Here is a 27197-nt window from a genome sequence, read left to right as displayed (position 1 = left end):
ACTGCAGGAAGCAAAAGATCATTTCAAGAAAGAGATAGAGAGATTCTCAAAAAAAAAAAAACAAAAACAAAAACAAAAACAAAACAAAAAAAAAAAACCAAACAGAAATCCTTGAAATGAAGGAAACACAATGGAAAGCATCACCAAAAGACTAGACCACTTGGAAGACAGAACCTCAGACAATGAAGACAAAATATTTAATCTGGAAAATAAAGTTGCCCAAACAGAGAAAATGGTAAGAAATCATGAACAGAATCTCCAAGAACTATGGGACATCATGAAAAGACCAAATTTAAGAATTATCGGGATTGAGGAAGGCACGGAGATACAAACCTAAGGAATGAACAACCTATTCAATGAAATAATAGCAGAAAATTTCCCAAGCCTGAAGAATGAAATGGAAAATCAATTACAAGAGGCTTACAGAACACCAAATGCACAAAATCACATCAGGTCCACACCAAGGCACATTATAATGAAAATGCCTAACATTCAAAATAAAGATAGGATTTTGAAGGCTGCAAGAGAAAAGCATCAGATTACATATAGGGGGAAACCAATACCGATAGCAGCAGACTTCTCAACCCAGACTCTAAAAGCTAGAAGGGCCTGGAACAACATATTTCAAGCTCTGAAAGAACATGGCTGCCAACCAAGAGTCCTATACCTAGCAAAACTAACCTTCAGATTGAAGATGAAATAAAATCCTTTCATGATAAACAAAAGTTAAAAGAATTTACAAATAGAAAGCCTGTGCTACAAAATGTTCTCAACAAAATATTCCATGAGGAGGAAACAAAAAACACAATGTAGGTCAGCAAAGAGAGGAACTACATTAGAGAAAAAATCCACTCAAAGGAGAAACTAAGCCAAGTTAAAAACCAAAAATAAGCCCAAATGACTGGACTACAAATCATATCTCAATAATAACCGTGACGTTAATGGCCTAACTCATCAATCAAAAGACATAGACTGGCAGAATGGATTAAAAAGAAAGACCCAACGATATGCTGCCTTCAAGAGACTCAACTCATAGAAAAGACATCCACAGACTAAAGGTGAAAGGATGGGAAAAAACCTACCACGCACACGGACTCAGTAAAAAAGCGGGGGTTTCATCCTTATTTCAGATAAAGTGGACTTCAAGCCAAAGTTAGTCAGAAGGGATAAAGAAGGACATTTCATACTGAAGGACATTTCAAGACATAACGATCATAAATATTTATGCCCCAAACAACGGTGCATCCCTGTACATCAAACAAATCCTTCTCATTCCAGGAATTGAATAGACCATAACACAATAATCTGGGTGACTTTAACACACCACTGTCACCACCAGATAGATCTTCCAACAAAGAAACCATAGAACTCAATAACACAATCAATAACCTAGACCATATGTTATGCCACAAAGCAGTCCTTAGGAAATGCAAAAAAATAGAAAAAATACTGCCTTGTGTTCTATCAGATCATAATGGACTGAGAGTAGAAATCAATGACAAATTAAAAAACAGAAATTATTCCAACACCTGGAGACTAAATAATATGCTATTGAATGAAACATGGATAACAGAAAACATCAGGAAGGAGATAAAAAAAATTCTTAGAGGTCAATGAAAATGACAACACAACATATCAAAATTTCTAGGACACTGAAAGCTGTACTAAGAGGAAAATTCATTGCATGGAGCGCATTCAAGAAAAGATTGAAAAGTCAACAACTAAACATTACAGCTCAAAGCCCTAGGAAAAGAAGAACGGAATAACAGCAAAGGTAGTAGAAGACAGGAAATAATTAAAATCAGAGCTGATTCAATGAAACTGAAACAAAGGAAACAATTCAAAATATTGACAAAACAAAAAGTTGGTTCTTTGAAAAAGTAAACAAAATAGACAAAACCTTAGCCACACTAACAAAGAGAAGAAGAGAGAAAAGTCAAATTACTAAAATTTGAGATGAAAAAGGAAATATCACAACACACTGAGATACATAACATAATGAGAAACTACTTTGAAAATCTATATTCCAACAAAATAGAAAATACTGAAGATATTGACAGATTTCTGGAGACATATGCCACTCCCAAACTGAACCAGGAGGACACACAAAATTTAAACAAATCAATATCAAGCAATGAAATAGAAGAAGCTATCAAAAGCCTACCATCCAAGAAAAGCCCAGGACCAGATGTATTCTTAGCCGACTTCTACAAGACCTTCAAAGAAGAACTTATTCCAATACTTCTCAAAGTATTCCAGGAAATGGAAAAGGAGGGAACCCTACCAAACTCATTGTATGAAGCTAATATCACCCTCATACCCAAACCAGGAAAAGACACATCAAGGAAAGAAAATTTTATTTTTTATTTTATTTTATTTATTTATTTATTTATTTATTTTTGCGGTACCGGGAACGAACTCAGGGCCTTGTGCTTGCAAGGCAAGCACTCTACCAGCTGAGCTATCTCCCCAGCCCGGAAAGAAAATTTTAGACCAATATCCTTGATGAATATAGATGCAAAGATCCTTAACAAAATAGTGGCAAACCGTATCCAAAAACATATTAAGAAAATTGTGCATCAAGTGGGGTTCATCCCTGGAATGCAAGGATGGTTTAACATCCGTAAATCAATAAACATAATCCATCATGTCAATAGACTTAAGGATAAGAATCATATGGTTATTTCGACTGACGCAGAAAAAGTGCTCGACAAAATACAACACCCCTTCATGCTCAAAACACTAGGGAAAAAAAGGGATAGTAGGAACATACCTGAACATTGTAAAGGCTATTTATGCTAAGGCCACGGCCAACATCATTCTTAATGGAGAAAAAATGAAAGCATTCCCTTTAAAAACGGGAACAAGACAGCGATGTCCTCTTTCACCACTTCTATTCAATATCATCTTGAAATACTAGCTGGAGCAATTAGACAGACTAAAGAAATTCAAGGGATAAAAATAGGAAAAGAGGAATTTAAGCTGTCACTATTTGCTGATGACATGATTCTATATTTAGAGGATCTAAAAAACTCCTCCAGAAAACTTCTAGAGCTCATCAATGAATTCAACAAAACAGCAGGGTATAAAATCAACACACATAAATCTAATGCATTTTAATACGTAAGTGATGAAACATCTGAAAGGGAAATGAGGAACGCAACTCCATTTGCAATAGCCTCAAAAAAGATAAAATACTTGGAAATCAATCTAACCAAAGAGGTAAAAGTCTCTACAATGAAAACTTCAAAACATTGAAGAAAGAAATTGAGGAAGACCTTAGAAGATGGAAAGCTCTCCCATGTTCTTGGATAGGCAGAATTAATATTGTCAAAATGGCCATACTACCAAAAGTGCTATTCAGATTCAATGCAATTCCAACTAAAATCCCAATGATGTTCCTTACAGAACAGAGCAAGCAATCATGAAATTCATCTGGAAGAATAAGAAACCCAGAATAGCCAAAGCAATCCTCAGTAGAAAGAGTGATGCAGGAGGTATCACTACACCGATCTTAAACTCTACTACAGGGCGATAGTAACAACAATGGCATGGTATTGGCACCAAAAATAGACAGGCAGACCAATGGTACAGGATAGAAGACACAGAGACATACCCACACAAGTACAGTAACCTCATACTAGACAAGGGTGCCAAAAACTTACAATGGAGAAAAGATAGCCTCCTCAACAAATGGTGCTGGCAAAACTGGATATCCATATGCAGTAAAATGAAACTAAACCCCTATCTCTCACCCTGTACAAAACTCAACTCAAAATGGATCAAGGATCTAGGAATTAGACCTGAGACCCTTCACCAAACAGAAGAAAAAGTAGGCCTGAATCTCCACCATGTTGGCTTAGGACCAGACTTCCTTAACAAGACTCCCATAGCGCAAGAAATAAAAGCAAGAATCAATAAATGGGATAGATTCAAACTAAAAAGTGTTTTTTCAGCACAGGAAACAATCGACAATGTGAAAAGAGAGCCTACAGAGGGGTAGAAAATCTTTTCCACACACACTTCAGACAGGGCACTCATCTCCAAAGTTTATAAAGAACTTAAAAAAACTTTACACCCAAAATACAAAGAACCCAATCAATAAATGGACTAAGGAAATGGGCAGACATTTCACAGAAGAAGATATACAGGTAATCAACAAATGTATGAAAAAGTGCTCATCATCCCTGGTAATTAGAGAAATGCAAATTAAAACCACCCTAAGATTTCATCTAACTCCAATTAGAATGGCTATTATCAAGAACATAAGCAATAATAAGTGTTAGCGTGGATGTGGGGGAAAAGGCACACTCATACATTGCTAGTGGAGTTGCAAATTAGTACAGCCACTCTGGAAAGCAGTATGGAGATTCCTCAGAAAGCTTGGAATGGACCCACCATTTGACCCAGCTATCCCACTCCTTGGTTTATACCCAAAGGACTTAAAATCAGTATACTACAGTGATGCAGCCACATCAATGTTCATAGCAGATCAATTCACAGTATCTAGATTGTGGAACCAACCTAGATGCCCTTCAATTGATGAATGGATACAGAAACTGTAGTATATATATACAATGGAATATTACTCAGCCATAAAGAATGATAAAATTATGGCATTTGCTGGTAAATGGATGAAGTTAGAAAATATCATGCTTAGTGAAAGAAGCCAAGCCCAAAAAAACAAAGGTCGATGTTTTCTCTGATAAGTGCATGACAATATATAACAATGTGGGGTAGCGGGGGGAAGTGAAGAATGAAGGAACTTTGGAGGGTGTAGAGGAAAAGGGGGTAGGAGGGGGTGGGGATGGAAAAACAGTAGAATGAAACAGGATTATCCTATATATATGTATGATTACATGAATGGTGTGAATATACATTGTGTACAACCATAGAAATGAAAAGCTGTACCCCATTTGTGTACATGAATCAAAATTTGTCTGTAAAAATAAGAAATATAAAAAAAAAGAAAGAAAGAAAAGAAAAGGAGGAGGCAGCAACACCCTCAGGACTGTGGCCTAAGAGTAGACTTGCATGTGAATGTGGCTTTAGCCATGCTCCTGGGGACTGCTGGGGGGGAAAAGGAAAGCTGAATGTTCTGAGCAAAGGACTGAGGACAGACTGTTCTTTATGAGGATTCATTTGCCCATTCAGTGAATCTACACCTGAGGCCAGGCCCTGGGATCATATCTTGGCTTTTTGTTCTTAAAGAAGAACAGAGTTGGATAGGTGGACCTGACACAGTTCAGGGTGGGAGGAAGGCTCCAAAGTGAAGTATGGTTAAACTGGGATCAGAAAAACAGACAGAAGCAGGGGAACAGTGCTGAGTGGGCCTGCAGGTCAGTTAGGGAAAGGAGAGGGTGCTACAGAGATGCTTGGGAGCTAAAGCAAACTAGACTTGGTGACAGACTGGACACATGCAGGGAGTGCTGCAGTGCCAAGGATGACCCTTGGCTTCTGTGAGCAGAACTGAAATACCCATGGTGACCTTCACTGAGGCAGAGCTCCCTGGAGGTGGGGTGTCAAGTAGAAGAAGAGGTGCATTTTGGATGGAGACACCCAAAAAGGGCCCACTAGAACTGACACAAGGTTGTGAAGCTCATGAGAGGCAATGAGGGGAGAAAGAAAACGTGATATCATCAGTATTCCAGCTAAGGATTATTTAGGGATGGCGCAGAGGGCAGAAAGATGCAAGGAGTCTTTGAAACTCTCACAAGTAATGGCCACATCCCAGAGAACAGCCTTAAGAGGACACAAAGGAAGGCCACAGAGCAGGGAGAGGAACTGGAAGGCAAAGGAAGAGTGTTTAAAGGAGGAGAAGGCTGGGGTTATAGCTCAGTGGTAGACCATTTGACCAGCATGCACCAGGCCCTACATTTGATCTCCAGCACCACACACCAAAATATATATATAAATAAAGAGAGAGAGAGAGAGAGAGAGAGAGAGAGAGAGAGAGAGAGAGAGAGAGAGGGAGGGAGGGAGGGAGGGAGTAGTTAATGCAGTATGCTGCTAAGAGGCCAAGAGGGCTTTATAAAAAAAAATCTCCTGAAGTTAGGAACATTTGGGCCTCCATTAACCACAATGAGCAATGGTCCATTAAGGGAAGAAGAGCCAAAAATCAGATTTTCAGAAACCAGAGCAGTACAAAGGTGAATGACCTATAGTAGCAATACAACTTTCACAAATACATTTTTGACAATGTGTTTATTTCACAAAGGTTGTCTAGAAATGGGATTTCAATTTTTAAAAAGTGTCCTTTTAGCCTATCTTCCTTAAGTGGTGACCTGTGAAAAAGATTCACCACTCTCATGACTCAAACCCCCCACAAAATCATGCAAATCAACAAGTTCAAATCTTCATGTTCATGCTCATGAAAATGCCCAGGCCATCGAGTTTATGCATACCTGAAAAGCCACCAAGTCTCTGAAAGATGTCACTTTAAAGAAGCAATGTGTGTCAGGTGTAGTGGTACACACCTGTAAACCCAGTGGCTTGGGAGGCTGAGACAGGAGGATTGTTAGTTCAAAGTTAGTTCTAAGCAACTCAGTGACACCCTGTCTCCAAATAAAAGACAAAACAGGCTGAGTATGTGGCTCAGTGGTTGAACACCCCTGGATTCACCCCCTAGTACCCCCGCCTCCCCCCACAAAAAAAGCAGCAGCAGCAGCAACGTGCACCATTCCAGTGTTGTGATGGTAGAGTTATGTGTTCACAAGTCAAACACAAGGTTGGTGGCTCAAAAAGTGCTAAATTTTTACTTAAAAATGCAAAGAGTAATGCTGACCTGAAAGGTTTAGATGTAGACTCTCTGGCCATTGAACACATCTAGGTGAATAAAGCACTGAAGATGTGCTGCCACACTCAGAGCTCACAAACTAACCCATACAATGAGCACCCCTGCTACACTGAGTGATCCTTACTGAAAGGAGCATACTGTTCCTCAAGCAGAAGAGGAGGCTGCATTAAATAAAAAGATATAACAGAAGAAACAAACACTTGTGGCACAGGAATAAATTCAGCATAAAATAAATACAAATGAAAAATAAAAGGAAAAAAGTGCCCTTTTGGTGCATAAGGCAAGTCCTTATCTTCTAGGGGTTTCCCTCCTTTGAAAGACTGTTTATTTGTTAGATTAACAAAGTGGCTACAGGACCAAGGGTTCTAAGTCCTGACTTCTACAAGGCTAGCTGTTGGGGCAGGTCAGCAGATCTCTTCAAAATAAACTCTTTATTTGAGCCAAGCCCGATTTTATTGGAGGGGAAAATGCACACTAATAGACGGACTTTCCATTGTTCACTATTTGCTGGCAATAGTGCCAATTTCCCTAAGAAGGAAACAATTTTCTTTTTAAAATAAAGACACAGGAAACAAACTAGTAATTATAATGCAAGTTTCTTAGTGATAAATTAACATTGTGTAATTTCATTTTCAGGTCAATTTAGGGTTTTTCTATCCTACATGCCAGTTCTGCCTGGATCATCTATCATGATCAAAAACAAGAGCACTGTTGTGGCACCACAACAAATGTTCTAAAAAGACTATAGGCACTCAACAGGGGAGCTCTGCCCCATTTTCTCAAATCAGTCAGTCCATCTAGAAAACATGGACTACAATGTGATGGGAACAGATGTGTTCTGTTTTGTGGTATATCTGATGTCTTTTTCATCCTCCTAAAGTTAACTTAGGACTTGTAAGATTGTGACATGCCTAGCTAGGTGGTTTCCTGGTTATCCCTCAAGGCCTCCTGGTGTGGAACAGAACATCACACCTCCCACCCTACCTGGCTTCTCTACCTTTTCAAGGGAAGAATCCTCTGTCTGGCCTTCAGGTAGGCCCTATCTCCACTCACAGTACACACTAAGAGTTGTGGGATGGGGTACGAAAGCCAAGAAATAACACAAATTTCCACAAAATAGAATAGTAAAAAATATATCACAAAATATCTCAAAATGTCTTAATGTGTCTAAAGTTTATTTAAGAGCCATAAAATACGCCCCTAAATACCACATGCTCTTTAAATAGCTATTAAGGTTCTGATCTATTTAAGAAAATGCCATTTTTATGGGCACAGGGCAGAAAGCCAAAGGGCATGATTCACTTATCATCCATTTCCTCATGCCCGTTCAGGCTGTGGAGAGTGGAGTCCTCACCAGAACAAGCTTCATGCTGCTGAGCATGAAGGAAAACTCCTGGGGGTCACAGGCTGGCCTTCAAGAGCAGGAGTGAGTTACTAACCAAACCCCCATGTCATAGGGCAGGGTTAAGAGGCTTTGTGGGCCCTGGGTGAGGCAGGAGGGGCACCTTTTGTGTGTGTGTGGTGTCATGGGGGGATTGCCATGTTTAAAAGAAAGAAAGAAAAAAAAAAAACAAAAACTGAGATGGTTTTTTATCTCTTCTGGCAGTGTTGTTAAACACAGAAGGCCCAGAGGTTCTGGAAGGGATAAAGGGGCACCTGTAGGATGTGGCCTTGGGGATCACTATGCTGTCTCCTTCCTGAAGTTGAGCGAATCTCTGTTCCAGGCCAGGGGAGGGGTCACCAAGTCTAGGTGTTGGCATCTCCATGATAGAGAGGAGAAGGAAGAAGTCAGGGCAGTCAGCCAGTGAGCCTCTGACAGGGTCTCGTGCCCTGGTGGGAGGGGTTCCAATAAGGACCCTCAGTTCTCACTGTGTACCACAATCACCTGACAAGTGTTTTCAGGTTTTCCTATGCTCAGCTCCACCTCAGAGAGGCAGATCCAAGTGGTCAGAGTGAGTCTGTGCACCATTTTTTTTTTTAAAAGATCTTCCTCCAGATGACCTACTTGTTGTATACCCAGAGGAAAGACCACTGATACAAACCCTAAGACTGTAGGCAATAAATGCAATAGACTGGATCATCTAAAATGTGAAATGTGTGAGTTTCAATGCTCACAAAAGCACAGCCAGCTCAGCCCAGCTTGGAAACCTGTGAGCTAGATCAAAGGAGAGGATCAAGCACCAGACAGACCTTTCCTGACTGCACTGTGTAACAAGGCAAACTAACAGCTGATGAAGGAGTTTCTCTGTAAAAAGTAATTCTACTAAAGATGAACGAACGACCAACAGAGTTAGAAGGGCACCATTTGGCAAGAATAACTGATGATTATTGGTAATGACATAGAAACAGACAGCCAGTCCTACTACAAGGACACACATAACTCCACAGTGGAGGAGATTCTATCAAAGTATGACCTGGAATCAGATCTACCTGCCAGCTCTACCAGTTTACACCAGACACAGCACTATGGGAATATAATGAGCAGAATCTAAAATGTGGGATGCTCCTCATGATACACGATCCAATTCCTTCAAAAATAAACTGCAAGGAAAAAAGAGAGAAGGGAATATATATGAAACAGACTCAGTCAAATGTAATGTGGGACTCTTATTTGGATCTTAATTCAAGCAAACCAACAGTAACTATGGTTCAACTGTGAAGTCTGAACTCTCATGACAATAACTAGCTGTAGTTTGCTTTAGAACCTTCCAGGTGGCAGGGGAGTGGAAGGACCCTGTGATGAACTGCAGCTAGAGAGGTGTGTATACGAGGGTTGTTTTACTTTTATCATGTTCAACAAACATGCAATTCAGCGACAGAAAGACAACCAACTCAATTGCCCGAATGTTAAATGAGCAAAAAATCTGAATAGATATTTCTCCAAAGAAGCACACAAATGGCCAACAAGCATATGAAAGATGTTTAACACCACTAATCATCAGGGAAATGCAATTAAAAACCACAATAAGATGCCCCTTCACACTCATTAGGATGCCTATTATTAAAAGAATGAAAAAGGAAAATAAGCTGGGAATGTAGCTCAATAGTAGAGTATCTGCATGCACAAGGCCCTGTTCAATCCTCGGTTCTGGGAGCCACCTATGAACCATGGGTGTGAACCAAGTGATGTTCGAGTCATAAAACAGGGAAGCCTGGTCTTAGGAACTCCCAGTTGGAATCCAATGGTTCAAGAACACCTGATTCAAGTGGCACCCTGTTTGGGCTCACCACTCAAGTTCAAGCACAGCCTCCTTGAGATGGGCATAGCTTGCCAAACATCAATCAACCTGTTTACTTGCAAGACCCCTGCCACACCAGGAAACGAGCACCAAAACAAAACTCCTCCCACTGAAATCTATCCCTGCATTTGATGTACTCCTCCTTAAATACAGAATTGGGGCCTTTTTCAGTTGTTCAACTCCAGTTCAATCAGGACTGAAAGACCCATCAGGCACTCTGCTTTTTAAATCTAACCTTTGGTTTTGTCTTTAATCTTCTACTGATCATTTCAGACTTCATTTTCTCAGATGGTTCAAACCCCTAAGCAGGAACCTGTTCTCTTGGAATGCTGGCACTCTGTCATCCCAGCACACCATAAAATAAAATATAAAGAGGGGGAGGAGGGCAGATAACAAGTGTTGGTGAGAATGTAAGGGAAATCAGAGCCCTGGTGGAAATATAGGAAAAGTAAAATAATGCAGCCACTGAGGACAAGTCTAACAGTTCTTCAGTAAGTTAAACAGAGTTACCATATGACTTAGCAACTGCACTCTCAGGTATATGTTCAAACAAAAACCTGTACAGAGATGTTCACAGCAACACTGCCTACAACTGCCAAAAGAGAGAAACAACACAAATGTCCACCAATGGATAAACAAACGGTATAAATTTTGTTAAATGTATTTTTTTCTAATCACAGTTTAAAAAATATTGGCAGGGGCTGTAGCTCAGTGGTAGAATGCTTGCCTTGCACATGTGAGGCACTGGGTTTGATCCTCAGCATCACATAAAAATAAATATAGATATGGTGTCCATTTACAACTAAAAAAAATTTAAAAACATATTGGCAGATATTCTGAATAACTTAACACCCAATAACTACATCAGATAGATCTCTTAAGTAACTAACCTATTGTGTAATGTTTATTGAGAAGTTATATGCTTAAATTCAGAGGATTCACAAAGGGTTTTTTTTTTTTTAAATTGAGAATGTGTTATAGCCTTGCTTTAAAAAATTATTAAAAATTATTAAGCTGCATGGTATCAGGCAGCTTCCTTCACCACAGAACCTCTGTTAACTCATAAGGAACCTAATATATCATCCCCTGTGAACTACTGTTCCAAAGCCCAAGGGAGGCTGTCCCTTTGAGAAGCAGCAGCCCTGTTTAACCACAATGTTGCTTGATTGGCTCAAAGCAGCAAGCATATTTCTAGGATATAACTTCTAATATATTGAAGTGTCACAAAAACAAAACCTACGATATAATAATATGTTTTGGGTTTAATGTGCTATAACTTCATTTCAGTCAAATGAATCTCTTTTGGGGTGACAGTTCAGAATAAGTCAGGAAATGTCACTCTGAAAAATAGGTGTCCTTTTGTTTCCCACAAACCTCTCCAAAGGCAGAGCTGACACTTCATGGAGGAGCATACAGGAACCATATCAGCTTTCTGGGAATTCAGGAAACTGCTCCCAGGAGGAGAGGGGTGTCTGGCAAGAGCCTCTGGCTGGGTCACCACTGATTAATGAACTTGGGGCATGTTGTGAGCCATTTTATTAGCAGCTTAGGAATTCGTTCTGTCTTTTTCAGTTCACATTTTCACAGATTTAGTTTAGCTCTCGCAGGGGGTATTACTAAGTAAAAGGCAATTTCAACTACAGAGGACACTTATAGTGACCCTCAATCAACATTCACCCTGATGTGTGCTCTCGAAAGGACTTGGGCCAAGAAGGAGACAGGCAGGGGGTGTGGAAGTCATGGCCTGTCCTAACAACCAATAGATTTCTCAATCTCTATAAGAGAATAGGCATGTTTGAGGGGAAGAAAAATATCCTTAGAGGAATTTTTTAGTTTATTCTCAAGAAAAGGGTCACCAATTTTGTGTTCAGGCTCTGAGAGATGGATGTAAAATCTGGATGGTCAGGGTCCTCTGGGCTGCCCAAATACAATCAGGCATCACTCACATGGAAACCCTGTTCAAATACCTTTTATAAGAAGGTTCTTCAGTTCATGCTATAACATTCTGGGTATAGGAAGCAGCACTTTACTTCAAAGGCTGACTGTTGTCCATCAAAGACTTAGTAAAATTTTCATATGAATTTGAAAACTACTTCTCTGTAGATCACAGAAACCCAGAAAGTGAGGTAGGAGGACCATGAGTTTCTGAGTCCCCTGGATTGGGCCTTGAACGTTGGTACCACTGCCTACTAGCAAAAGGGCCTTGGACATACCATTTTAACTCCTATGAGCCTCACTTTTCTCACATGCAAATGGAAAAAATAATAAATTGAGTATTTAATCATAATTAAATTTAATCATAATAAGATGATCTCTACCATGTGCACACAGCATCTCTGGACAGAGCTCAACACATCCTATCTTCTTCCCTCTTAATGATATAGTATTGATTCCACTTTCTAAAACACAGGACAAGTATGAAATACAAGACTGCTCCCCCTACCCTAGGAAAGGTCTCTGAGTACTAAAGATGGTCAAGTTGGTATCCCAAATCCTTTACTACAGTGAATAGTCCAAAACTTCAAGAGACCCTGCCATCTGGCCAGAGATAAAAGACTTCTGAATGGCTCTGGGAGTACAGCATGCACTGCAATGACATGTTTCTCTTTTAGGCTCTTCAGAGATGGCCTTAAGTTGTTTTTTTTTTTTGTTTTTTTTTTTTTTTTTGGGGGGGGGGTTGTACTGGGAATTGAACTCAGAGATGCCTACAACTCAAGCCCTTTCTCTTTTTAAAATTTTGAGACTGTCTTGCTAAGGTGCCCAAGTTTGCCACAAATTTGCAATCTTTCTGCCTCAGTCTCCCAAATCACTGGGATTACAAGTATGCACCACTGTACCCAGCAAGGGTGGGCTTAATTTTGACCAAAGGCTGAACACAAAGACTGGTACATTTCTCAGGCACTTAGCAGAGGTTTGTTGAATGACATGCTGGTATTAAAAAACTCTAAGAAGAAGAAATTCAAAAACAAAATCCAAAGAATCTGAAAACTTCAGTAGAGAGAGAGGCTGGTTACCCAAAGACCACAGCATACTATTAATTCAATACAGAGCAGAAAGGCTGGGACCACAGCATTGATGGTAAAACCTGATGTATGTTTTGAATGCATGAGTATTCTCTTGGTAATCACAACTTTGAGGCGGCTCACCACCCAGCTCACCCCGCAAAGACACCTGATGTACATCAAGACAACATTGAGACTGGATGATTGGTCTTCCTAGTCATGGCACTTTCCATTTCTGAAATTATAAGTAATGCATTCAGGCATTTAGGCTATCCAAGTACAGGCAGCCTGGATGTGAAATGCCCATGGTCTTGCTGGAGCTCAGGGAGGAAATGATCTCAGGAAAGAGATGCTCAATATAGCATGCTCACCTTACAATGAACCTATTTTATTGCTTACAGAAGGAACTGAAGTAGTTGCTTAAATCTGTTCATGTATTAGTTTCTATACCTACCGTATCATTTTGGCAGAGGGGGAAATGTCAAAATCTCTAAAAAAAAAAAAAAGGGTATCACACCTGTGGTAGCCTCTCGTACTTCTCTCCAGAGCCCCAGACTCAATGGTTTATTTACCTTTCCTTTAGTGCAATAAATGATTAAGAGAAACAAAACAAAAAAAAAAAAAAAAATTTTTTTTTTAACTTTGGACCACATATAACAAGATAAACACCACAGAAAGAGTGTGACCTACAGAGCTGTTTCCAGGGCCCAGAGGGAAGCCAGTACTGTGGTGGCCCTGTGTGTGGCACTTTGCTCCTAACATTATATATTGCTTTTCTTGTTGTGTTGTACATAGGAGTTGGTTACCAGCTTTTCTTGCTGTTTTCTTGGTACAAAACACATTATGCAGCAAAACAGAGTTGAAGACCACAAGGAATATAGTAACAGGAGAAGTATAAAGGCCATGAGGAACTGGATAATAAATGAGTATTTGCAATGATAAATGAGTCATTAAAAAAACAAAAGGTTAGGGCTGGGGAGATAGCTGTCAGGAGAGTGCTTGCCTTGCATGCACAAGGCCCTGGGTTTGATCCCCAGCACCATAAAAAAAAAAATAATAATAATAATAAAGGTTAGATTATACCTAGGAAAAGGCATAATTTTTAAAAGCCTGGAAAAATGTTTCAGTAACAATTTTGAAAGTTCCAAAGGACAAAGGTCATGCTCTGGGTTGCATACTATTCCTCCTTGTATTTAATTATCTCTCTTGTTGACACATTTAAAGTTATATATTTTGTGATGGATTTAGAGCAAAAGAAAAATTTTTCACAAGTTGAAATGCTTGAAGTAGAGTCAGCATTACAAAGATGCATCTATGAGAAAGTCTCACAGAAGGCACAAACCTGAGGAATCACTGTGTGACTTGACACCAAGGACAAAAGTAGCATCTTGCCCTACTTGGCAACTGAAGGTCTAACACCTAGCCCAGCAAGATCATAGCCTTTGTTTTCTCTACAATTACTTTTCTCTCAAGAGTGCTTAGATGAAAAGATGGTGCATTATAACAGCAGGAATCCAAAAATCCATTCATCTGCAATCCATCAAAATGTCTCTTGGACAAATCTGCTGCCTTTTTCCTCTCTCCTTTTGGGACAAGCCATCATGGATTCTGATGAAACATCCTTCTCTTGGTGAAGACATGCCATCTTCCTTTCCTTTCAGTTCTTCTCTGGTATTATGTGGCATCCTGTATGCTTCAATATGACCATGCTGTCTTCAAACTGCTCTTAAATCATTCTATCACATGCAATCCTCCCTAATTTATATAAGAATCTGTAGGTCACAATCCATTCCTCACATCATATATAGAAATGAGCTTAAAGTGGAGGACAGACCCAAATGTATAAAACTTTCAGGAGAAAATCTTTGTGATCTTGGGTTAGCCAACTATTTCTCATATACGACATCAAAAGCCTGTATGGTTCATAAGATAAAATTTTATAAATTGGATGTTATTAAAATTAGAACTTTTTCACAGACTGAGGAAATTTTACAAATCACAGGTTTCATAAAGGACTTGAAATCAGAATAAAGAAAACTCAAAATGCAGAAAAACAAATAACAAAATAAGCAAAAGATCTGAACGAATAATTCAACAAATAAGACATATAGTAGCAAATAAGAAAACGAAAAAATGTTCAATGCCAGTAGTTATTAAGCAGTTGTAAAATTAAAATCATGATGAGATTCCACTTCACAACTTTTCAATGGCTAGAGGTTGTCCATACTGTCTTGGTGAGGACAAGAAGGAATGGAAACTCAGACATCACTACAAGTTGGGAAGAATGGTATGACTGCTTTGAAGAACAATTTGGCAGCTTTAAAAAAATGTTAAACCTAAACCAACCACATAATGCAGCCACTCTACTTTCCAGATATGCACTTAGATATGCAATAGACTTATTTCTGTCCATTGCACTTCCCTGGCAAATTCATGTCCTATCCCCCAAGTTGATAGTATGAGGAGGTTGGGTTTTGGGAGGTGATTAGGTCAGGACAGTGGAACCCCCATGAATGGTATTAGTACCCTTATAATAAGCATCCCGAGGTGGGTGTGGTAGCGCATGCCTATAGTCCCAACTATTTGCGAGGCTAAGGCGGAAGGATTACTTCATCTCACATATTAAAAAGAAAGTGGGCCAGGCACAGTGGTGCATGCTTGTAATCCCAGTGGCTCAGGAGGCTGAGGCAGGAGATTCACGAGTTCAAAGGCAGCCTCAGCAACTTAGCGAGTAGCTAAGTAACTCAGTGTGACACTGTCTCTAAACAAAATACAAAACAGGACTGGGGATGTGGCTCAGTAGTCTAGTGCCGCCGAGTTCAATCCCCAGTAACCCCTTCTCCCACCCCCAAAAAAGTGGGAGGGATCCCAGTTAGCTCTCTCACTTTCTTTTTTCTACCATGTAAAGATAAAACAAAATGGCAATCTGTATTTCTAGATCAGCTTTCACGAGAACCTGACCATCTGGCACCCTGATCTCAGACTTCTAATCTCCAGAAGTATGAGAAATAAATTTCTTTTGTTTATAAGCCACCTCAGTCTACAGTACTTTGTTACAGCAGCCCAAACTAAGATACCATATAAACACCTGTACATCAAGGTTCATAGAAGTTTTATTTATAGTAAGCAATAACTAGAAATGAGTTGTCCACCAACAGGTGAATAAACAAATTATAGTATATCTATAACATGGACCACTATTCGGGGGGGGGGGGAGGAAATGAACTATTGACATGCGCCTCAAAATAATTATGCTAAGTGAAAGAAGCCAGAACTTCCCAAGTTGAACATGTTATGATTTCCACTCACATAAAATTATAAAAAGGACATATAATAATTATTTGGGAGGCTGAGGCAGGAGGATATCAAGTTTGAAAACAGACTGGGCAAGTTGGCAAGACTGTATCTCAAAATAAAATAAAAAGGACTGAGAATATAGCTTAATGATAGAGGGTTCCTAGGTTGAATCCCCAGTACTGCAGTAAGAAAAAAGTACAAATAATATATAGAGAAAGCTGATCCATGATTGCATGGGGATGAGGGGTGAGAGGTAAGACCAAGAAAGCAAATGGGGCATGATGAAACTTCTGTGGTGAAAAGTTCACCACCTGTGGTAATAAGTCTTACAGGTATGTAATTGTCAGAAGTTATCAAATTATAAACTTTTAAGTATATGTGTTTTGTTATAAGTCAAGTATACCTCAACACATCTGTTTTTTTAAAAATGGTATTCAAGGGTCATGAAGACATTTAGCTTATAAACTTTCTCAGTGTCTTCAAGCTTTTTACTTATTTTCACAGTACTATAACTCAATATAGCATAGGTTTAAATCATGGTAGAAACAAATACACTCCTCTGATGAAAGCAATGTCTGATGGAAGGCAGCCTGGGAGGCCGCTGAAAGGTAAGGGATACCACCTTGCATATTCTAAGATTCAAGCTACGTCTCAGATTTGTTATGAAATCTTGCAGATGAAAACACATCCAGATTGAATGATGTAGAATGTTATCCCAGACTGTCACTTATTTTCACCCTCATATTGCTTAGTCTCTGTGAGGCAAAATTTCTTTAAAAAAGCTTCAGAAGGCTGTGTCAGGCCAGTGTCACACTGTTACCTTCTCTAATTATTTATTAAATTTTTTTTTTATTTTTACAGACTGCATTTTGATTCGTTGTACACAAATGGGGTACAACTTTTAATTTCTATGGTTGTACACAATGTAAACTGACACCATTCATGTAACCATACATATATATAGGGTAATACTGTCTGTTTCAATTCTACTATCTTTCAGTCCCCCACCCCATTTTCCCTCTACACCATCCAAAGTTCCTTCATTCTTCTCTCCCCCACCCCCTGCCACCCCATTTCGTTATATACCATCATCCACTTATCAGAGAAAATATTCGGCCTTTGGTTTTTTAGGCTTGGCCTATTTCACTTAGCATGTTATTTTCCAACTTCATCCATTTACCAGCAAATGCCATAATTTTATTCTTCTTTATGGCTGAGTAATATTCCATTGTGGCAAGCGCTCAGTCACTGAACCACAACCCCAGCGCCTCTAATTATTTACATAAGAGACAATGGTCACTGCAGGCAGACTGAATTTTCTAAATATTCAAGCAATACTTCTGGCCCTGTATTCTCTTCAGAACCCTGCTAGGCCCCATTAAGAGGCAGTACCTATTTCCCTTCCCCTTATAACTAGGCAAGTCTTTGTGATTACCTGACAAGGTGTGGCAGAAGACACATACATGGCTTTCAGGACTAGATCACAAAAGGCAAGATGGCTTTCGGCTGTTTCTAAGAATACTGCCTTGGAATGTAGCCTTATATAAGAGGGCTATATGTAGGTTTTCCAATCACAGTCTCAGGGAAAGTCTCAGTCAACAGTTACCATCAACCACCAGGCATTACAGAGGGAGCCAGATGACTCCAGCACTCCAGCAACATTAAGCTGCCTCAGAAGCAGCTGAATGCAGGAGAGATGAGATACCCTCACAACAACCCACCCAACTGTAGATTCATGAACTACCTGGATGATGTCATTATTTGAAGTCATTAAATTTTGGGTGGTGCTTGTAGATAAGCAGACTAGCCTCCTTTCTTTCCATCTAAAGAGCCCATTCAGAAAGGAAACTAGTTTCTCTTTCCCTCTCCTGACAGTGTCTAATGGATAATTACCCTTTCCATAATTATTTATCAGGAGGTAGCAGTAGGGCATCTCTATAAATAACCTGCTTCTACAAATTGAGAGATCACCCTAAATTGCCAGGATGACCTCAGGCTAAACTCATTTATGAAAATCCAGAGCATTCAAGTATATAATGAAATCAACCTGTCAAACTTCAACTGTTCTCTAGACGCCACAATGTTATGTGGACATCCCATTCAAAGAGGATAAGACACAAGAAAAAAGTTATTTCTCATGATGTAAGTAAGTAAAGGACTATGCACATTATTTGCAATGAAATATAAAAACGATTATTTGACCCAGACAATTAAATGATTCTGCTTTTAGCAAAATAGTTAATTGGCTCTTAAAAATATTACTTATCTGATTTCTGTTTCTCAGCATTACTCATAATACAAATATCTACTTATGGAAACTTAGTATAGAGTCAGGGACACTGCTGGGAAAGAGGGCTAGCTCAGTAGAAGGACCCTGGGACTGGGAGTTTGGAGACCCAATTGTGCGGTCTTAGGCAAGCATGTGACCATTATGATCTGTAGGTCCCTTACTGGTAAAATGAATACCCGAGCCTTCATGATTTCTAGGGGTTGTTTCAAGTCTGACTTCTCCAACTCATTCAGCACATTACATTTCAGCTAAGGAAATGTTCTCTGAAACAATTATCTTAAAGTTGACCAAAAGCCCTGCAAACCAAACCATTTTACTACATTTGGCAGGTTTTCTCTGTCATCAGTGGAAGTTATGTGGAGACACTATGCAGAGAAAATGAAAAGAACTTTGTGCTTAGGAGGAAGACAAGCACCTAGGACTCCATTCAAACTCCTCAGGCCCCTTCCTTCCTCTGCAACTTCCAGGAGTCCAGACTCTTGAAGACATATTTATATCCACATAACTACTCTTGCTGTGTCCAGATTAAGCGTCTGCCATGCAGTCAAAAGGGCACCATTACTGAATCGCTTTCCAAAACTTATAGGCCCTGAATGTAGCTCTGAAAGATGCTCAGAATGGGGAAAGTGAAAATTAGCGCGTAATACTTGTAATTTCTCCACTCCTTTACCTGTGATGGGAAATCTAATTTGTGTCAGCCAAGGGGGAAGAAAATTTGACTGAGTAGTTTCATTTCCTGCACACTAAAAACACTGATCAAACTAATTTATGTTGATGGTACTAAGCAATTAGTTGAAAAAATTATAGCTCTGATATTTCTGGAAATAGATGTTAACAGTTGCTGTCAAAATCATATTTAAACAAAACACAGTAAGTACATTTGCTTCTGGGAAAACTTTGTTTCCCAGCTGCTATGTTTGGCATTAAAAGGAATCCCCTGAAAACAGGAAACAGCTCTTTCACTCCACTGTGACCGAGAAGCCACCATCTAACCTCTGCTGAGTATAAAGAACACAAGCCCGGGGGAAGAGCCCTGAGATTTCAGCTTTCTATTCCCTGGTGGCTGCTTGTAGAAATATGAAGTTCTTGCCCAACCTCTATGGGCTTTCTGGATGAAGATGTCTTATCATTCAGAACAGCCAATGACTGAACTCGAGCAGTTTTTAATCACTTTACTGTGGAGAGCTTTTGAGTTTTCACAGTTCACATAAAAAATGGGTGGGACTACAAAGCTGGCCATTCTTTCTCCCCTTTGTTCAAGTATTTTTAACCCCTGGAACACAGTGGTATTTACAAACAATAAGATCTTTCTGTATACTTAGTTTCCTTGCAAAGTGACAATGTAAAATGAAAAGATTTAGACTTTTAACCTAGATTTGATTCAGATCAAAACCCTTATCTACTGCCTGCACCTTCTTCATTTTTTTTAAATGAATAGGTCATTCCTGTGACCTATTCCAGTTATAGAAGAGGAAATTAAACCAAGCTTTGCTTTGACTATCAGAAATCCTAATGTATATTTTTAACTACATTCCGTCTACTGGCAGAACTTCCAGCTTTGCCTAACTTTTTCATTCCACCATCCTCTACTGCAATCCTAACTAATCATGAAGAGAGGAGGCTAGGAAGGTGGAAAGGGGAGAATGCAAAAGAAAGAGTGGCAAAAAGGAGGAGTGGCATTCTGTACTGTCTTTGTGAGAGGCACTCAAATCCTCTTTAAAAGAGGTGGGGGATAAGGAGGCACAGTAGCACCGGACATGTAAGGGGAAAAGACGCCTTCTCTGTTCCCTGTCTCTTCCAGCACTCTGTGATCAGAAGAATAAGAACTTGAGCTTTGGGGGCATCTCTTTAGGTCAGGGGAGTTACCTATTCATAAAGAACCACTCAATCAAAATGCTCAGAGTGAGCGGTGGCCTAAAGGAGTGTGGCTAACAACAAGAGCAATCTCATACATGGGTTAGGCAGGGAGCAAGTATCAATCTGAACACTTCACACAATTTATGAAAAGAACTTCCTCTTCTATGTGTCTACAGTCTATTATCACAAAGGAAGCTGTGAAGGACTTAGCTATTTTTATCTGTCCACTAGTTCTCACTTGAATGCCTCTTCAAACCATACGGACACGAACTTTTGAGAGAATAAAGGTTAAGTGTTCACCTTAGATTCTGTTTAGTCACAGAGAGTAGGGAGAAAAAGAAAAGAATCCCCAGATGAAGCACGGTAGGAAATTTCTGGCTATAGTGGGGCAAAGAGGTTAAAAAAAAATCCTTTTCCTAAACATATAACTGGACAAAATTGTCAAAAATAACCATGTTAAGGTAGTAGAAATCAACCAAAGGCAATGAACAAATTAAGAAGCATTGTTTATGAATGAAAAGGGGCTAATATGTGCCCCCCTTTGTCTGAAGCTATTCTTATCTCTTAAATTTTAAAAAACATATTAAAGTAATAATTTTAATACTTAACCTTTTTGGTTTGTAAAATGAATAAATGTAATATATATAGTACAGAGGAAGGAGTAGGAAATGAAGCTACATCAGAGCAAATTTTACAAAATTAAGTCAGAAAAACCTTAAGCATACTGTGATGAGATTTACAGTGTAATTCATGAGTGTTATTACTGAGAAAATAACAAAAATAGTAACAATCAACTATCTGCCACCTAAAAGAAACACACTAGAAAAATACATACTGTGGTAAATACAAACAAAAGAAAGCTATAGTGGCTTTAACATCAAAGTTGATTTCCGAGCAAAGAATATTATTGTTATCAGCGATAAATAAGTTCATTTCATAATGACAGAGGTAAATTTCTTAAGAGATCCTAATTCTAAACATTTATGTACCCAGGAACACTTTCAAAATACACAAAGCAAAAACTGTTAGAATTACAAAGAGGGGCTGGGATCATGGCTCAGTGGTACAGCACTTGCCTGGCATGTGTGAGGCCCTGGTTTGAATCCTCGGCACCACAAATAAGTAAATAAAATTACAAAGAGAAAGAGAAATCTTCAATTACAGTCAAGAGATTTTAATAGCCCTTTCTCCACCATAACTGATAGAATACGTAGGAAAAAAATAGTCAAAGATGGGAAGATGTGAACACCAACTGGATTTAACTGATATTTATAGAACAATTTCCTAGTATCAGTAGAATAAGCATTATTTCAAACAGCACAGGGAACATTATAAAGATAAACCATATTCTTAGTCTCAAAAAGAGTCTAAAGAAATTTTAAAGGACTCAAACTCATAGAAAGTATGTTCTCTGAGCGCAATGGAATTAAATTGGAAATCAACAACAGAAATATATCTAGAAAATCCTTGAGTACTTGGAAATGAAATAATATTCTTCTAAATAATCCATGGTCAAAAAATAAAATATAAATCAAAAGGAAAATTTGAGAGTGTTTTGAATTAAAATAAAAATACAACATATAAAATTCATGGAATGCCAAAAAAGCAGTACATAAGGATATTTACAGCAATAAACTTCCATAGCAGAAAAGAAAAGCTTCAAACCAAGACAACAACTTTTACCTTAAGAAACTAAAGAAGAGCAAAGAAAAGTTATAGTAAGCAGAAAGAAGAACATAATAAAGATTTGAATAGGGATCAATGAAATAGAAAACAAAAATAATAGAGAACATAAAACCATTCATTGATTCTTTAAGAAGACAAATTTAATAAAACTCTAGACATAAATTTGGGGAAAAAAGAATACACAAATTAGAATATCAGGAATGAGAGAGGAGATAACACTTCAGATCCTACAGTTAAAAATATTATGAACAGTAGAATGAATTAGACATAACTTTCCTATGTTCATATATGAATCATCACAAGTGAAACTCCACATCATGTACAACCACAAGTAATCCTAATTAAAATAACTTATATTCCATGTATGTATAATATGTCAAAATATACTCTAATGTCATGTATATCTTTAAAAAAAGAAGAATATTATGAACAAGGTCCTGGGTTTGATTTCCAGCACTACAAAACAAAACAAAACAAAACAGTACCATCTTTAGTCCCAGATGGTGCAATGTGAGGTGTCACCTCATGTACACCAGAAGAGCTAGAATAAAAGATAGATAGGTGCTGGTGAAGACAGGGACAAATTAGAATTCTTATGCATTGTTGGTGGGACTATAAAATGGCATGGTTGCTTGGGTGAACAGTTTAGCACTTCCTGTAAGAGTTAAACATAGTTACCACATATGACCCAGCATTTCTACTTCTAGGTATACACAGAAGAGAAAGGAAAACATCTACACAAAAAAAATGTACACAAATGGTCACTGTAGCATTGTTCTTAATAGCCCTAAGTAGAAACAACCCAAATGACATCAACCAATGAACAAACTGTGGCAGACAGCCACATAATAACATACTATTCAACCAAAAAGGAATGAAGCACTGACACAACCTACATGGAAGAATCATGAAAACAAGTTAAGTGAAACAAGGCACTCACAAAAGACCACAAAAGAGAACTGGGGATGTAGCTTAGCGGTGGAGTACCTGCATGGCATATACAAGACTCTAGGTTCAATCCCCATGTACCACTAAACAAACAGACAAAAAGTCCCACAAACACTGAGTTTACATAAAATATCGAGGACAGGTAAATCTATGGTTGCTGGGGGCTGGAGAGTGTTGGAGTAGAAGTGTGTTACTAAGGAATATGGGGTAAGGTGGCAAAAACACTTTAAAATTGACTGTAGTGATCGTCACACAATCCTGTGCACATCATAAAAAAACCACTGAAATGGCCAATGTTACTTGATGAATTGTTTAGAATGTGATTTCCACCCCCAGTACTGTGGATTGAACCTAGGGCCTTGTACATGCTAGGCAAGTGCTCTTTACTAAACTATCTCCCCAGCCCTTTTTAAAATTTTTATTTTGAGACAGGGTCTCACCAAGTTGCCTAGGCTGATCTAGAATTTGTGATCCTCTTGCCTTCAGGCTCCCAAGTAGCTGGGATGACAGGAGTGGGCCATAGTGCCCAACAGTATGTAAATTTTATCTCAAAGTTGTTTAAGCCATGTAAGGGCACATCTAAGCCCTAGAAAATCAATTTTCTGAGATTATACAGTTGTCTTTACACAAGTATGTGTGATCGGCCCACAAAGATGTCAATGTCTCAATCCCTTCAACCTAAGAATATGTTTATCTTAAATGGCAAAAATAACTTTACAGATGTGATTAAGAATTTGAAGAACAGGGAAAACTGATCCTGGTTATCCAGAAAAACCCAATCTAATTTCATGAGTCCTTAAAAGCCCATAACCTGTGATTAGAGTGATAAAATGTAAGAAGGACTCGACCAGTTACGGCTGGCCATGAAGATGGAGGAAGGGACCAAGAGTCAAGGAACATGGATAAGTGGGAAAAAGCAAGAGAAAGATTCTTCTTTAAAACCTCCAGAAAGAAATAGCTCTGACAACTTGAATTTAGTCCAGTAAAACCCGTGCTAAGACTTCTAACCCACAAAACTTTAAGATAATAAATTCATACTATTTGAATTCACTAAGTTGTGGTAATTTATCACAACAGAAAATTAAAATAGTATACTATAAATTATTTGTTTTACATAGAGAAGGAAATGAAGTCTAATGAAAAAATGGAAAAGTCTTAAAGATCAGAAACGTGATATAAAAACCTCAAAACCACAGATAACTGAAGCAACATTACTGACCACACCAAACAAAAATTTTTTCATTGACTTTTGTTGAAGTATACATGAAGTACCTAAATTTGGAAAGTAGTTAAAAAGAATTTTCACAAATTGAATGTATCATGTATTCCCCAGATTAATATACAAAATATTATCAGAATCCCAGAAAGCATTCCTTGATCTTCTAAAGGTAACATTATTCTGACATTACTTCTGTTTTTCTTTCTGGGTTTTTTGTTTTGTATTTTGCAGGGGGAGTACAAGGGATTGAACTCAGGGGCACTCAACCACTGAGCCACATCCCCAGTCCTTTTTTGTATTTTATTTAGAGATAGGTTCTTACTGGGTTGCTTAGTGCCTTGCCATTGCTGATGCTGGCTTTGAACTCATGATCCCCTGCTTCGGTGTTCTGAGCTGCTGGGATTACAGGCATGTGCCACCATGCCCAATTATTTGCTTTTCTTTTGAGACAGGTTCTTGATATGTTGACCAAGGTGGATTTGAGCAATCCTGCTGTCTTTGCCTGGACTACTGGTGTGCACCAGCACACCTGGCTAACAAATCTTAGTAGATTAATCCTGTCACCTTTGGACTTTATTTAAATTGAACCATACCCATTTGTACTCTGGTACATAGGGCTGCTTCTGTTCAATGTTATGTGTGTCCAATTCATTCATACTACTGGATGTTGTAATAGCTTGTACTTTTTTTGTTTCCATTAAGTACCCTAATACTACAATTTATCCATTTACCTCTTGATGAATATTTGTTCCCTGCTTTTGACTCTGATGAAAAATGAACAATCTCATACACATCTTTAGGCAAATATGCATTTCTTATGAGTATATATCTGAAAGTGGAACTACCTGCATATAATGCATATCAGGATTCAGCTTCAGTAGGTATTGCCAAAGTTTTCCAAACTGCCTAGTGCATTTTACTATTCCCACCAGCAGTTTGCAAATACTCTTGTTCCTCTGCTTCTGTGTCAACACTTGGTATCATCAGCTTTTTAAATTAGGCATTCTCAGCTGGGCAAGGTGGCGCATGCCTATAATCCCAGCTGCTCAGGAGGCTGAAGCAGGAGGATTATGAGTTCAAATCAATCTCAGCAACTTGGGAAGGCCTTAAGCAACTCGGTGAGACCCTGTCTCTAAATAAAATATAAAAAGGGCTGGGGATGTGGCTCAGTGGTTAAGCACTCATGGATTCAATTCTTGCTACCAAAAAAAAGAAAAAGATAAAGAGAAAAGAAAAAGTCTAAATTAGGCATTCTGTATTGATTAGTAGTAATAATACTGTTGTTACTGTAATAGTTTCTCATTGTGGTTTTTTTGTATTTCCCTAATGACTAATGATGTTGAGTACTTTTTCAGCAGTTTACTGGCTTTTAGTTATCCTTATTTAAATGAAGTACCCATAAAGTGTTCTTACTGAGTAATGTAAAACCTCCAACTTTGTTTTCCATGACTGCCTTAGTTATAAGGCCCTGTATATTTCCATATAATTTTAAAATTAACTTGTCAATTTCAATTAGAAAAAGACAACTCTTACTAATAATCTGATTGAGATTATGTTTATTTGTACTTCCAATCAATGAATTTGGCACATCATGTCATTTACTCGTCTACTTTAATTTTTTACAATGATAGTTTATGGTTTTCTTTGTTATACAAATTTTTCATTAGCATTCTTATGTACTTGATTTTTTAAAGTGCTAATGAAAAGAGTCTTTAAAATTTTATTCAATTGTTTGCTATTAATTCTGATATTTTACCTACAGTTTTGTTAGAACTTTCTACATAATAATGATGTCTGCAAATAAAGAGTTTTCTTTCTTTCTAATCATCGTATCTTTTATTTCTCTTCCTGCCTTACTGCCCTGGCTAAGACTTTCAATATAATATTGAATGTAATGACCGTAGACAGTCTTAACGCTTTCCTCATCTTTGGAAGAAAGAAAGCTTTCAATATTCATCAGCCTTTTATGTATACTTGTAATGTACCAGTGAAAAAACTATACATGTAAATAAACAGAAGGAAGACCAGAAGCGTAGAGGAAGGGTAACAGAGAGAGGGAGAAGGGGAGGGAAAAAGTACTAGGGAATGAATGAGAGCAAAGTATGTTATGCACATAAGTCCAATAAACCTACCATTATATGTAATTATACTGCACTAATAAAAACATTTCAAGAATAAAAATAAGCCAGGCATGGTGACACACACCTGTAATTCCAGTAACTTGGGAGGCTGAGGCAGGAGGATAACAAGTTCAAAGCCAGTCTCAGCAACTTAGTGAGACCCTGTCTCAAAATAAAAAAATAAAAAGGCTGGGATGTAGCTTATTGGTTAAGTGTTCCTGGGTTCAATCCCTGGTACCAAAAATAAAATAAAATAATTTTTAAAAATTAAAATCTTTAAAAAAATAAAAAGCAAGCTTTGAAGAAGGCACCATTAAGCTGAATCCCACTAAAGATTTGCTTTTTAAAGGATAACCTTTATTAGATTAAGGAAAATACCTGCTATTCCTAGTTTGTTAGAAATCTGGTGTGTGTTTTTTTTTTTTAAATATTGAACAGGTGTTAAATTTAATCAAATGCTTTTTCTGCATCTATCTATAGATGTTTCCCCCTGCTTCATTTTGAGAATTTACTTTAAAGGATTTTAATTCACCTAAAATTTTTGAGATTGCTAAAAGGCTTGGACTATGCCCAATTTTGATAAATAGTCTGTGGTCAATGGGAAGGGATGTGTGAGCTATAGTGTTTTATAGCTGTCAGAATGAATTGGTTGGGAGCACTACTTAAATCTTCTCTAGCTCTAATTTCTAATTAGAAATTTCTAATTTTCTGAGAAAGGTGTGTTAAAATCTCTAAACATGCTT

The 27197-nt window shown here is 38.2% G+C and overlaps 1 protein-coding gene across 2 annotated transcripts in view; it reads right to left on the bottom strand.

The window, feature by feature from the left end:
• The window catches only part of SPECC1L (sperm antigen with calponin homology and coiled-coil domains 1 like), a 153376-nt gene that overhangs the window by 12467 nt on the left and 113712 nt on the right, over window positions 1-27197 (bottom strand). The gene's annotated exons all lie outside the window — the stretch shown is intronic.

This window comes from Sciurus vulgaris (assembly GCF_902686455.1).
Source record: "Sciurus vulgaris genome assembly, chromosome: 8".
NCBI classification, from domain to species: Eukaryota; Metazoa; Chordata; class Mammalia; order Rodentia; family Sciuridae; genus Sciurus; species Sciurus vulgaris.
The sequence above is the reverse complement of the archived record's forward strand: the minus strand, read 5'-3'. Positions and strand labels throughout refer to the sequence as shown.